General features: G+C 35.4%; 1 protein-coding gene across 14 annotated transcripts in view; it reads left to right on the top strand.

Moving 5' to 3' along the window:
* Positions 1-14,624, top strand: part of NLGN1 (neuroligin 1) — an 887,833-nt gene that overhangs the window by 20,643 nt on the left and 852,566 nt on the right. The window contains exon 2 of one of the 14 annotated variants that reach the window (XM_035277798.3): positions 10,365-10,433. The exons of the other annotated variants lie outside the window; for them this stretch is intronic. The gene's annotated coding sequence lies outside the window, so the exon portion shown is untranslated. The remainder of the gene's footprint in view (positions 1-10,364; positions 10,434-14,624) is intronic. 14 annotated transcript variants of the gene reach the window in all.

Below are 14,624 nucleotides of genomic sequence, written 5' to 3'. Positions count from 1 at the left end.
GTATATATATGTAAATATAAAAAAATAATAAGTATAGCACAAAGATGATGCTTTAATGCACTTGTCATACATTTGTTTCATATATTAATACATGAAATATTAGAAGATATAATTACAATATAATTAGAAGATATAATTATTATAATTAGAAGATATAATTAGTGTATACTGTAATTTAACAACTACTTGAATTTTTCGTTTTCAGTTTTTTTCTGTAAATTACTAACACTGTGTATTTCAATGTGCAGTTGTGTGATTATTTTCTTAGGATAAATTTTAATTGTGAATTTTAGGAGCGAAAGATGTACACACTTTAAATTCTTTCAATGTATGTTCCCAAGATGCCTTCCATAAAGGTCATAGCCCCGTGAAATGTCTCCGGTAGAAGTTTGTTGTGCCTTGTGCTATACAGTTGATACATTCTTTTTGATATTTTTCAATCCAGTAGGTATGATCTTTCTTCTCATCACCTAAATTGGCAAGTCTTCGATAGCTGATGATATAAAACATATAAAATATATGTATTTACCAAATGAATTTTGAGATTAATCTAATTTTTCTAATCTACTGTCTGTTTATTCTGTTTATGTAAACACATTGATAGGTCTTTTTTATTGTTTCTTTCTTTAGCAACAAGCTTAGATTCTGAGAAGCTAAATTATATACTTATTAACCCACATGTTCTTTAGATACCTTTATGTCTTGAGGTTTTACAATTACATATTTTTCTCATCCAAAATGTGTTTTGTTATGAAGTATGATAAAAGGATCTAAACCAAACTTGTCCAAATCACAGCCCATGGGCCACAGGTGGTCCAGGATGGCTTTGAATGTGGTGCAACACAAATTTGTAAACTTTCTTAATATATTTCGAGGTTTTTTTGAAGTATCTTTTCTTTCTTTCTTTTTTTTTTCTCATTAGCTATCATTAGTGTTAGTATATTTTATGTGTGGCCAAGACAATTCTTCTTCCAGTGTGGCCCAGGGAAGCCAAAAGATTGGACACCCCTGAATATGGTAGTATTGAAGAGTCCATCTTCACACACTAATTTGAAATGCACGTTATCATGTACAAAATTTTTACACATACTTGAATCTTCTGGACTATCTATTCATTGCCATTGCTCTATTTATTGGGTAATAATGATACATTGTTTTAATTTATTATATATTTCTAATGCTTTTATAATACCAGGTAGTACAAGCCCCGTGCATTAATTACTCCTTTTTTTCCAGATATTTTCATACTATTCTGTCTATTGTTTCTTCTAAGTGGATTAGAAAATATTCATCAAGTTAAAAGTAATATAATTGTTGTAATAAATTAATAAGGAAATGTTAAATAACCTCACACTCGAGTTTCAGAATCAGAAACTTATTTCTCAATTTTTTTCAAATCAATTTTATTATATACTTTTTATTTTGAAATAATCTTAAATGTATAGAAAAGTTATTTTTGGATGTAATCTTAAAATCAAAATTTGTAAGAGTACAAATGTCTATTTTTAAAGCCATTTAAAAGTAAGTTGCCCATCTTTTCTTCAAATATATTTGTGCACATTTCCTACAAATATATCACTTCGATTTACCGATTTCCTTTTGGACATACCCAGTAGTAAGATTGCCAGATCATATGGTATTTTTATTTTTGGCTTTTTGAGGAGCCATCCTACTGTTTTTCCATAATGGCTGTACTAATTTACATTCTCACCATCAGTGTACAAACCCTTCTCTTTCTCTTGTAGAGACAGGGTTATTATCAACATCTTCTATTTTCTTTTGTCTTTTTGATCATAGCCATTTTAACTGGGGTGAAATAATATCTCGTTGCAGTTTTGATTTGTATTTCTCTGATATTATTAATGTTGAACATTTTTTATATACTCATAGAATGAGTTTGAAAGAATTATTTCCTCTTCAAATTTTTTGGAATAGTTTGAGGAAAATCAGTATTCTATTTTCTTTAAAAATTTGGTAAAACTAAGCAAGGAAATTGTCTGGTTTTGGACTTTCTTTGTGAAGATTTTTACAATTACTGCTTCAATCTCATTACTTAATGGGCTGTCGAGTTTGTCTATCTCCTCATTATTCAGTCTTGAAAGATTTTATACTTCCAATAATTTATTCATGTCTTCTAAATTTTCTAATTTGTTGGTGTATATTTCTTCACAATAGTCTCCAATAATCATCTACATTTCTGTTTTGTTAGCTGTAATGTTTCATTTTTCATCTCTGATATTATTTGGGTGTTTCTTTTGTCTTAATTAACAACACTAGAAGTTTATCCATTGTGTTTATCTTCTAAAAAAAAAACCAGCTTTCTGTTTTGTTGATTCTTTTTGTATTCTCTTTTTCATCTCAGTTTTATTTACTTTTGCTTTGGTTGTTAGTATTATTTTTTCCTTCTGTGAATTTTGAGTTTGGTTTGTTCATGATTTTCTAATTCCTTTAGATGCATAGTTAGGTTCCTTATTGTAAGTCTTTTTCTTTTTTGATATAAGCATTTATTGCAGTAAACTTTTTTCTTAGTACTACTTTTTAAAATATTGCATAGGTTTTGGTATGTGATGTTCCCATTTCATTTGTTTCAAGGAATTTTAAAATTTTATTGGCAATGTATTCATTGATCCATTGGTTGTCCAAGACTATGCTGTTTAATTTTCATGTATCTGTGCAATTTCTAAGGTTTCCTTTTATTATTAATTTCTAGTTTTATTCCATTGTGGTCAGAAAAGATGCTTGATATGATTTCTCTTTCTTTTGAATTTGCTCAGACATCCTTTGTGGCCTAAGATATGGTCTCTCCTGGAGAGGTTCAGTACGCTGATGAAAATAATACATATTCTTCAGCATTGCTTGCAATATTCTGTAAATATCAGTTGGGTCTGTTTGGTCTAGAAACTCTAATTTTTTTTTCTTTTTTATTGTTGAGTTTCTGTCTGGAGGACCTGTCCATTGCTGAAAGAAGCACATGAATGTCTCCTACTATTATTGTGTTACATTCTGTCCCTTCCTTTATATTTATTAATATTTGCTTTATATATTTTGGTGCTCCAATGTTGAATACATATATATTTATAATTGTTATACCCTCATGTTACATTGACCCACTTATTATTATATAATGACCTTCTTTGTCTCTTTTGATAGTTTTGGACTTGAAGTCTATTTTATCTGATATAAGTTTAGCTACTGCTTTCTTTTGGTTTCTATTTGCATGGAATCTGTTTTTATTCCTTCACTTTTGTCTATGTTTAACTTTTTAGGTGAAGTCAGTTTCCTGTAGACAGCATATGATTGGGTCTTGTTCTTTTAGCTGCATAATTTAGTTCATTACCTTCAGTATTATTATTGATAGGTAAGAACTTACTACTACCATTTTGTTTCTGGTTTTCTGGTGGTATTGTAAGTTCTCTCTTCCTTTATTTCTTTTCTATTGTCTTTTTTTTTTTTTTGCTAGGTAATTTTTTTCTGGTAGTATATTTTAATTCCTTGCTTTTTATTTTTAACATGTCTATATTTTTGATTTATGATTATCATAAGGCTTACAAAATATTTTATGGTTATAATTATTTAAACTGATGGCAACTTAACTTGGACTCAAGAAGAGAAAAGGAATGACTCCATCTCCCTACATTTTGACCTTTTTTGACTTAGTTTATATCTTTTTGTATCCTATCTCTTAAAAAATTATGTAATTATTTTTGATAGATTTGTCTTTTAGTCTTTATGCTAAAGGTATGAGTGGTTTATACATCCTAAGTATAGAGTATTCTGCGTTTGTATTTGTACTCACCTTTTCTAGTGTTTTATAACTTCAGTTGTTTTCATTTTTCACATTAACATTATTTTCTTTCATATTGAAGAATGTCTGGTGGTGATGAATTTCCTCAGCTTTTGTGTGTCTGGGAATGTCTTTAATTAGAGCTCCTTTATATGATATTTATTTCTTTTGTTTTGCTGCTTTTAGGATCTTCTTTTTGTCTTTGGCCTTTGAAAATTTGACTATTACATGCTTTGGAGTAGTGTTGTTTGGGTTGAATTAGGTTGGTGATCTTGGACCTTCTAGTATCTGGATAATCTTTCTCTAAGTTTGCGATATTTTCTGTTATTATTATTATTATTTTTTGAATATGTTTTCTATGTCTTGCTCTTTCTCAACTCCCTCTTGGAGATCAATGACTGTTAGATTTGCTCTGTTGAGGCTATTCTCTGGATTTCATAGATATTCCTTTTTCCTTTTTATTCTTTTTTCTCTCCTCTGTGTGTTTTCAAGCAGCCTGTCTTCACACTCTGATTCTTCTGCTTCATCAGTTTTGCTGGCAATAACCTCTAATATATTTTTCTGTCTAGCCATCTTATTTTTCAGCTCCAGGATTTCCGTTTTATTTCTTTTATTATTTTATTCTTTTTGTTAAATTTATCTGAATAAATTTCTGCACTGATTTACTGTACTATCTTGGAGTTCACCGAGTTTCCTCAAAACTACTGTTTGAATACTTGATCCGAGAGGTCACAGATCACCATATTCTTAGGGTCAGAGATTGGCTCCCTTTTTTCTTTTTATGAAAGTCATGGTTTCCTGTTTATTTTTGTTTCTTATGAATATATGACTATGTCTTTGCATTCAAGGTTTAATTATTTTCTTCAGCCTTTGTGGTCTGCCTTGGCTTGGACTTTCTGGAGTAAATATGACTAGAAGTACTGTGCAGGTTGATTTTTGAGTACCCTCAGCCCAGAAACAATGCCTCCCTTTCTGTACTAGATGGCATCTTTGCTCAGATTTGCCACAGTTCTTGCAAATAACTTGGGAGTGCTGCCCATCCCAGATAGGGGATGGGGGAATTCTAGAGTGTATATTCCTTCTGTATGTGAAAGCTGGCTAAGGGTTATGCCCAGGGGGCCCCTGAAGCACCTCTTATAAAGCATGTTGCTGCTGAACAGACACAGTGATTTGGCATCTCTTTTGACAGAGATGAAGAATAGCCTCTGAGTTTTGTGCATGGCTGGTACTAGCCACAACTCTACTATTTGCCTCTAGTTGCCCTTAGAAGCCTTTACCCTACAGGCATTTGTGATGCTTCCTGTGGATTAAAGCAGAAATGTTTTTCCTGTGAAGAAATCTAACTGGTGACAAAATTGTCTGCCTTCCTTATTCTCACGTTTCCCAGGGTAAAAACTGAATCTAGTAGACACTTTCTACATAGTGCCTGGCAGCTTGTGGGAGGGGTGTTGTGGCCAGAGAGTTTTGTTTCTCTTACCTCCTGCTTCTCGCTTTTCACTTCTCTGTGATACCTGGAGTTTTTAGTTATCCAGCCTCAGCTTTTAGTTCTGGGATGTCCCCGGTGATAATCTTGCCCTGCATAGTTGATTTTGGGTTTCTATGAGAGAGAGTAAACCCAGATTGCTCTTACTCCATTATTTTGATAAAATCAGTCTCTCGACACTTTTAAGGAGTATAGGACTGTTGTTTTATAGTCCCTAAGTTTGGACTTGTCTGATATTTCTTCATGATTACTTCTCTAACATGCATCTGTTGGAAAAATGTCGCAAAAGTGAAGCTATTATCTTACTGCACCCTATCATGGTGGCTCTTGATTAAGGTGGTATCTGCCAGCCTTCTTTCTGTAAAGGTGTCTAGTCTCATTTGGTATTTGTCTGCTCCAAATCTCTTTTTAAAACTTAATCCCCAATATAGAAGGTGTGACCTAGTGGAAAGTATTTGGGTTATGAGGGATATGCCCTCATGGCTTAGTGCCATTCTCATGGGATTAGATGAGTTATCACTCAGTTCCTGTGCCACCTAGATTTTAAAAAGAGTCTGGAATCTCCTTCTCCTCTCTCTAGTTTCCCACCATGTGATCTTTACATACCAGCTCCTCTTTGCTTTCCATCATGAGCAGAAACTTCCTGGCAGCACCAGAAGCAGATGCTGATACCAGGCTTCTTGTACAGCCTGGAGATCTGTGAGCCAAATATATTTTCTTTATGAAGTACCCAGCCTCAGATATTTCTTATAGCAATACAAGTAGATGAGGACAATATTCTTTTCCCCTTTGTAATATATCATGCCCAGCTAACTTTCAATTAATTAATTCACTGATTTATATCAGTATGTACTCATTCTATTTTCATTAAATGGGTTATAATTTATTACTATCATTTTATTCTTTCATGCTAAAATTTTCCCTATTTCACTAGTAGAAGCATTTTAGGGCAGAACACATAAACTTTTAGCATATCCCTATCATATGAAAGCACTTGCTTGCCTTCTGGTCCAGGACGATGTTCCTGGCTCATCTTGTGCTTTTCCTTCTCCAGTGTTGAACCAGCCATTTCTCCAAGGATCCTTATGTTACCATTTTAAAAAAAATTTACATTTTAGCTTATTTCTTCAGGAATATGAGTAGATTTGGGCAAATATGGAGAAAGCAATTTCTTTTCAGTCATGTACTTTTCTTATCAAATCTAGCACACATATATACAAAGTCTATCTTGTACATGTATATTTTTTATTTGCATGAAATATTGACAAATCTGATTAAGTCAGTATCTGCGAGCATTGTTTTCAAATTTAGTAATCAACTTTTGCATGATTTTTGGATATATACATATGTAATATATATACTTTAATTTTTAGAGCATTTTTACATTTGTAGCAAAATTGATTGGAAGATGCAGAGATTTCCCACATATGATCTGCCCTTGTTCATGCATATTCTCTTCTATTATCAGCATCCTTCACCAGAGTCTACATTGTTATGATCAGTGAATCTACGCTGACACATCATTATCATCCACAATTCAAATTTCCATTAAGATTTAGGGTTAGTGTAGTACAGTCTGTGGATTCCACAAATGTATAATGACATGTGCCCATCATCATAGTATCATGCAGAATAGTTTCACTGCTCTAAAAACCCTCTAGGGCTCTGTGGTCTGCCTATTTATATCTTCCTCCCTACCAGCCCCTGGCAACCACCAAACTTTTTACTGTTTCCATAGTTTTGCCTTTTAAAAAATGTCATATATCTGAAATCACATGGTAGATAATAATTTCATATTGAATTCTTTCATTTACTAATGTAAGGTTCCTCCATGTCTTTTCATGGCTTGATAGTTCATTTCCCTTTAGGGCTAAATAATATTCCTTCATCAGGATTCGTAACAGTTTATCCATTCACCTCCTGAAGAACACTTAGATTCTTCTAAGTTTTGGAAATGATAAATAAAACTGCTATAAACACCTGTGTGCAGGTTTCTGTATGGACATGTTTTCAACTTCTTTGTGAAAATACCAAGGAGTGTGATGGCTGGATCACTGGGTGTGAGTATACGTTGTAAGAAATTACCAAACTGACTTGCAGAGAGGCTATAGTATTTGTATTTTCACCAGCAGTCACTGAGAGTTTCTTTTGTTCCACCTCCTTGTCAGCATTTACTGTTGTCAGCATTCTGGATTTTGCTCTTTCTAATAGGCATGTAGAAGTACCTCTTTAATGTTTTAATTTGCATTTCTCTAATGACATAGGATGCAGAGCATCTTTTTCTATGCTTATCTACATCTGTATAGTTTCTTTGGTGAGGTGTTTGCTAAGGACTTTGGCCAAATTTTAATCAGATTCTTCATTTTCTTATTGTTGAGTTTTAAGAGTTCTTTGTATATTTTGGATGAGTCCTTTATATTAAATGCCTTTAATAAACCTTTTCATCTAGTCTGTGGCTTGTCTTCTCATTTTGTTAGTAGTGTCTTTTGCAGAGTATATTGTTTTTTATTAAAATCCAGTACAGCTTATCAATTATGTCTTTTGTGGACTGTGCCTTTGGTGTTGTGTATAAAAATTAATGCCAAACTCAAAGTTGTCTGGATTTATTTCCTATGTTCTCTTTTAGAAGTCCTATTCCCTTTTAGAGGACAATGATATTAAAAGCCAAGATGTGGGTGCTAGGTATCCTCATTGCTATTTGGGAACCACTCCCCCCAGGCTCTCTCTCAGTGGAGAGAGTTGGGGAGTATATATTCATGCAATTTATATCTCTTTCTATTTCTGTATCTTTCTTTTTTTTTTTGAGACGGAGTTTTGCTGTTGTTACCCAGACTGGAGTGCAGTGGCGCGATCTCGGCTCACCGCAACCTCCGCCTTCTGGGTTCAAGCAATTCTCCTGCCTCAGCCTCCCGAGTAGCTGGGACTACAGGCGCGCACCACCATGCCCAGCTAATTTTTATATTTTTAGTAGAGACGGGGTTTCACCATGTTGACCAGGTTGGTCTCGATCTCTTGACCTTGTGATCCACCCGCCTCGGCCTCCCAAAGTGCTGGGATTATAGGCATGAGCCACTGCGCCCGGCCTATTTCTATATCTTTCTATCAAAGACAATGAGTTTATACTAATACCTAAAATTCTAATCAAACACCACATAATTATTTGGATTTTCTCTCTTTTCATACTTGCAACATTTTTATGTTAGTGAGAAACATGGCTTTCATTATTCTTAAGATATTTTTCTATCTGACCAACTTCCATATAGGGAACCAATCTCCCATTGCTGCCACTGTGCCTTCCTCAGACAGATGTCCTCCTCACCTCACCTGGGCTCCGATGCTCCTTATTGGGCTCCCTCACTGCAGGAACATCCTCATCCTGTTTGGGGTCAAAACAGCCTATGTCTGAACTTGCCTCTCTTTGGATACCTCCTCATTCTGCCAATCCACTAGCTCCCCATTGTGTTCCCTCCCTGTCTGAAACCTCTCCTCACCATGCTTAGGCTCTGATTCCTTTCTCTTGGCCATCTTGGGTGAAAACCCTCCCCCTTTTGGATGCCTACCTTACTCTGTCTTACCCAGTTAATTTCGCTTAATTTTCATTAAGGACAAAGAAGGAAAAGGGCAGAAGGCCTGGTCTTTCATGTCCCTCAGTAAAATTTATAATTTCATTGTTCACTTTCTTAGATTTCTAGCTATTTTATATTTTTGCTTGTATGGTTCATATTTATTTTCTTTTTTCTATCTTCTCCTTATTGCTGGAAAATAGATAAGTTGTACATTGAGTGTTTAATTTATAACCACCCAAATTCTTGATCATTTTGCTCCTTCCTTATGTTTATTTAATCTAGCTCTTCCTAAATCATCAGTTGTTCTATCACTTCATTCACAATGGAAGTTTTTTTGAACTGATATTTCTTTGTAGTTGAGAACCTCCTGGCTTAGGTTGTATAATTAGTATTTGTAGGACATAAGTTGCTTAAATAAAAATGTTCCTAAGAATTCATTAATTAGTGTTAAGATTTGTTTGTGATTTGCTATATCAAATGATGGAATATAGAAGAGTGAGGTCCTTTTAAAAATATTTAAGAATCAGCCAAAATATTGCTTGCTATTTAGATTATTTTCTTCCAAACTTTAGACGTAGAAAATACATGATTATTCTGATTTCTAGAATCCACTTGAATCCAAAATTCTTAACTAGAAAGTAGAGGTCAGGAGAGATGGGGAATTAGAAAATTAAAACTGTGTGTTATAGTTTATATTAGATAATTTTTAGGTATATTCAAATTACTCAAAATATTTTCTCCTTAAGTTTCCTTTTTGCATAAAATCTTTGAAAGTATCAAAAACTATGGCAAAGTAGGTTCTAGTGTTCATATTCTTATTACTAATATGACACATGAGTTCTTTGTAGTAGTGGTTTTCCAATTTTAACATGCATATGAATTTCCTGGTAATGGGGGCTAGGAAATCGCATTTTGCTCAAACACTGCAGGTGATTACAGTTCATGGGCCTCACTTAAGAAATGCTGATTTAGAGTGAAACAATGTTTGAATAACTGTTTCAAGGAGTATACTTTTGTTTAAAGTGCAGACAAAGAGTAAACCTATTTTTTTCTAGTGATTATATCATTATTGAGGGAATACAGGGCATCATGTAGTTGCAGTCAATTGCACTCTCTACAGTCTACTTTGAGAATAAGCTGTTGATGTTCCCCAGCTCTCCAGGATCAAGAGCTAAGTTCCTTCAATGTTCCTGTCCTTCCGAGGTTTTTAGTAAAATGACACCCTTTAAAATAATCTAAAAGCAGTTGTAAAGCCACTCTATTTTGTTATTTATCCAATTTTTAGTGTTTAAGAAGCTTTCTATTAGGCAAGAGCAGGTTCAGAATTATCTGTGAATAGCTACAAAATTATGGTTGCTGGAAACTCCTAAATATAGCACATGCTTTAGAGGAAATTTTTTGGTGATTTGGTCAAATGTAAAACTTAGAAGGTGGCCTGAAGTTCACCCAACGTTTGAAAATATGTAGATGCTCAGTTCCATGTAACTAATGCTCTGCTTTCTCTTTGCTTTCTGTCACTTCTGAGGAGCAGAACTGTGAAGCTTGAGGCCACTCAAGTTCCAAATTTGTGACAAATCCCCCAGGGCTCACTGGAGTGGCAGTAAGTTCTGGCAGTTTGATTTCCTTTCAATCACTGAAGTGTTAGAAAAGTAACAACAAAAGCTCCCATGGAAAAACAGCAATTCTGTTTCCTGACCATGCACCATAGTCATGACTTACCTCTTTCATGCCATTGATTTTTTGTTGAACAATATTAATACTTTTATCCCTACAATATGCGGTATAGTTGTGACAAGCTGGCATAATCCTTTAACTGTGCTTTGAGTGTAGCTACTGTTTCTCACACTTTTTCTCCTTCTACCCCCGTAACCTGCCATAGAAAAATTGATTTTATTTTTGAAAATTTCTTTACCCTTTTCAGCTATTATTTTCACTTTAAATATGTTTTTATGTTACAAAGTTTGATTCTTTTTTCACAGTATATACATACACACAAAGATATATGTAAAAATCTTATGTTCACTAAAGCATTATTTTGTGATATTTATTATCTGTTCAATAAAAGAAAGTCATTTTTAGAAAAAAAAAATGTAGCAGGTCAGGTGCAGTGGCTCACGTCTGTAATCCCAGCACTTTGGGAGGCCAAGATGGGTGGATCACAAGGTCAGGAGATCAAGACCATTCTAGAAACCCCATCTCAACAAAAAATACAAAAACTAGCCAGGCATGGTGAGGCACTCTGTTGTCCCACCTACTCAGGAAGATGAGGCAGGAGAATGGACAGAGAGAGACTTCATCTAAAGAAAAAAAAAAAAAAAAAAAAAAAAAAGGCCCGGCGCGGTGGCTCACGCCTGTAATCCCAGCACTTTGGGAGGCAGAGGCGGGTGGATCACGAGGTCAAGAGCTTGAGAACATCTTGGTCAACACGGTGAGACCCCGTCTCTACTAAAAATACAAAAAATTAGCTGGGCATGGTGGCGCATGCCTGTAATCCCAGCTACTCAGGAGGCTGAGGCAGGAGAATTGCCTGAACCCAGGAGGCGGAGGTTGCAGTGAGCCGAGATCGCGCCATTGAACTCCAGCCTGGGTAACAAGAGCGAAACTCCATCTCACAAAAAGAAAAAAATGTAGTAAAAGTCTATGCCATGCATTTAGTCAAGGAGGAAGCCTAACAACATTTTTAATGAGAGAAGAATATTTTAAAGAAGAAGTAATGGCTTTTGGGTCAGAAAGAACCGCTGATATCAAACTGACTCTCTGTTCTTTGTAACTAAACTCCAAACCAAACTGATTAACCTGAAGCAGCGATAACAAAATCAAACAACACATGATGTATGTTATTAGAGCATGTCTATAACTCCCTCTTCAAATCAACTTATCAAACACTGAGTGAACCCAGCACTTGTTGAGAAAAAAAGACAGAAATGATTATTTAGCCTTTGCTGAGAAATTAAGAAATCAGTTTTAAATGACCAGCATTAAAAGCAAAACGATTTTTCATTGCCATCATCCACATATGCTAATAAGGAAACATCTAGAATATATTTCCCTATATTAAAATTATTTCAGAGTTGTTATAAACAAACAGACTTCTCCACTGCACACTATTCTGTTTGTTCTGGTTAGTGGCTTTCATTCTTTGGTAAATAATGCATGGCACACACAAGTTCTGGAACGTGTTTTAATGACTCTGCATTTCCCAGTGCTCGTGACCCATCTCTCATAATTGGATAACTTTACATTAGGGAGCTCAAATAGGGAAAACTCTATATTTGTGACCAAGTGCATTAATTTTAGGCATGGTTTACCTGTGTGTCCCATTAATTCTATAACATATCTATGGGTTATTATCTGCCACTCAACCCACACAGATCCATGTTCTGCTCTTCTCCATCTTGTTCTATGCCTTGAGAAGCTAACTTTGATCTCTATAAGCTGCATCCACCTAGGCCCCCTTGATAGTTGTCTTCTTTTAAAAATCCAAAAAATGCAAGACGATGGTAGGAGAACAGAGGGTAAGAGAGAGAGTTTCGGTTATATGCCACCCACACACCCACTGCCATTCTTTCCTGCTCTAAGCCATAAGTTTTAGCTGTGAATACATCTTTATTATGACTATGACCCTGGTTGGGTAGCCCTTCTTCTATTCCTCCAGCTTGAACTGTACTCCAGTAACACTATTTTCCTCTTGCCCTTAGGCCAGTCATAAATTCTTTCTATTGCCATTCCCTGGGTGCTGCCATGTTCCTTTTTATTTTTGTTCTAGATCTAGAAGTCATCATTATTAAAACTTCTTGAAGTCTATTCTCATTCCTGCATGACTGACTCAGCCATTAGCAATAAGAAGCACTACATAAAACATTTGACTGTCAAGATTTGATTTCTGGATACAGAAACAAGATGAGAAACCTGAGGAAAATTCCCCAGTCATGATCTGCTTAGAAAGTACCTATACTTGGAGCCGGGCGCGGTGGCTCACCCCTGTAATCCCAGCCCTTTGGGAGGCCGAGGCGGGTGGATCACGAGGTCAAGAGATTGAGACCATCCTGGTCAACATGGTGAAACCCCGTCTCTACAAAAATACAAAAAATTAGCTGGGCACGGTGGCGCGTGCCTGTAATACCAGATAATCAGGAGGCTGAGGCAGGAGAATTGGCTGAACCCAGGAGGCGGAGGTTGCGGTGAGCCGAGATCGTGCCATTGCACTCCAGCCTGGGTAACAGGAGTGAAACTTCGTCTCAAAAAAAAAAAGAAAAAAGAAAGTACCTATACTTGGAATTATTTGACTGTTGCTTCCTCCTGCTCTTTATCCCATGGTTTCTTAATTCCACAGCTAGATGTTCAGCTATTGGTATTATCCAACACCACATGTGTCTATTGTGGCCAGAACTATCGTGCTTTCTGAGAGGACTCAGTCATTTGCTGTGAAGACCCAATTACTCACTGTGACCAGAAGCCCTTTAAGATTGAATGAAGGAAGATGAGGCTTTTTCAGCAACATTATTAAAAGACAATTGCAGCTGCAGTAAACATTCATTGGGTTTATCCAGCACTCCTCTGTGCTACCACTAGCTCCTCCTGCTCTTGAACATTGATGGATATGACATTGTGTCTAATCCCAGTAGTATTCTATGGGACTTGTCTTGGAGCTGGTTCTCTGACTTGACTCCATTTAGCTTAGTGGACTTGATTTCCTTTCATTTGGCTTCCAACTTTTGATTTTTTTAAAATCTTGCTCCCAGACTATACACATGACAAGTATTATGAAGGAACTACCACTGTTGTTTCTTTCATTGCTGTTCCTGCCACCATCACTCTTGACTTTGTCTCTGCTGACGCCATTGTGGTCGCTACCCCCATCCACCAACACACACACACACACACGCACACGCACACGCACACACACTCACACGCACACACACTCACACACAACACATGTGCTGTGCTGCAGACAAAGGTCTTCTGTCTTTGCCTTCCTGATCCTGCCTTCTCTATTATCACCCTTTAACCACTGCCATAATCACCTCTACCAACAAACTAGCAATTTACTGGTCAGATTCTTTCATATCAGCCTTTAGACTGAGTTTCCAAGTATCCAAGTCGCCAAAGATTGTAAAACTTTTTTTTTTTTTAACATTGCAGATTTATTATCAAGGGAAGTTAGTCCTAAAGGATTTATTCATTTGGGGTTTATAGCAGATAAGAGTGAATATATTTTTCTCTTAAGAAAATAGGAATAAGCCTTTGATGGTTTGGTTATTTTAAGATAAATTTCAGTTTAATGGTGGTTTTTTTTCTTTGGACCATATTTCCAAGTCAAAACCCTTTTCATTTGATGATGGAGAAAATCTTATATCCCAGATGTATAAATGTTTTGTGTTATAAAGTGTGTACACCAGAAACCCAATTTCCAGGTTAAGATAGGAGTAGAGTTTAAATAAGGTGAAAAAAAAATGAGTCTTATACTTCTTGTCTTTCATATTAAAACTATATAAGGAAAATAAAATGACAGAAATGAAGCAAATAACTAAGTTAAAGAGACATGCCAACTTGATCCAGAATTTCTTCCCTGGATTCTGGGCTCAAAGATTCAATATGCAGTCTTTGCTGAACAGTATGCAACATAGCGCTCTTATTTTTTTTTAAAAAAATAGGATGATTCTGATCTTGATACCTGTTATAATTATGAATCACTGCAAAGAAGTTTTACTTAATTTTGCAGTTTTATTTTTAAAGTTTAGTGCTGAAATTATTAAGAAAATTATAGAAAAACTGCAGAAGATTGTAGGGA

The sequence above is a fragment of the Callithrix jacchus genome, chromosome 17 (assembly GCF_049354715.1).
Source record: "Callithrix jacchus isolate 240 chromosome 17, calJac240_pri, whole genome shotgun sequence".
Taxonomy (NCBI): Eukaryota; Metazoa; Chordata; class Mammalia; order Primates; family Cebidae; genus Callithrix; species Callithrix jacchus.
The sequence above is the reverse complement of the archived record's forward strand: the minus strand, read 5'-3'. Positions and strand labels throughout refer to the sequence as shown.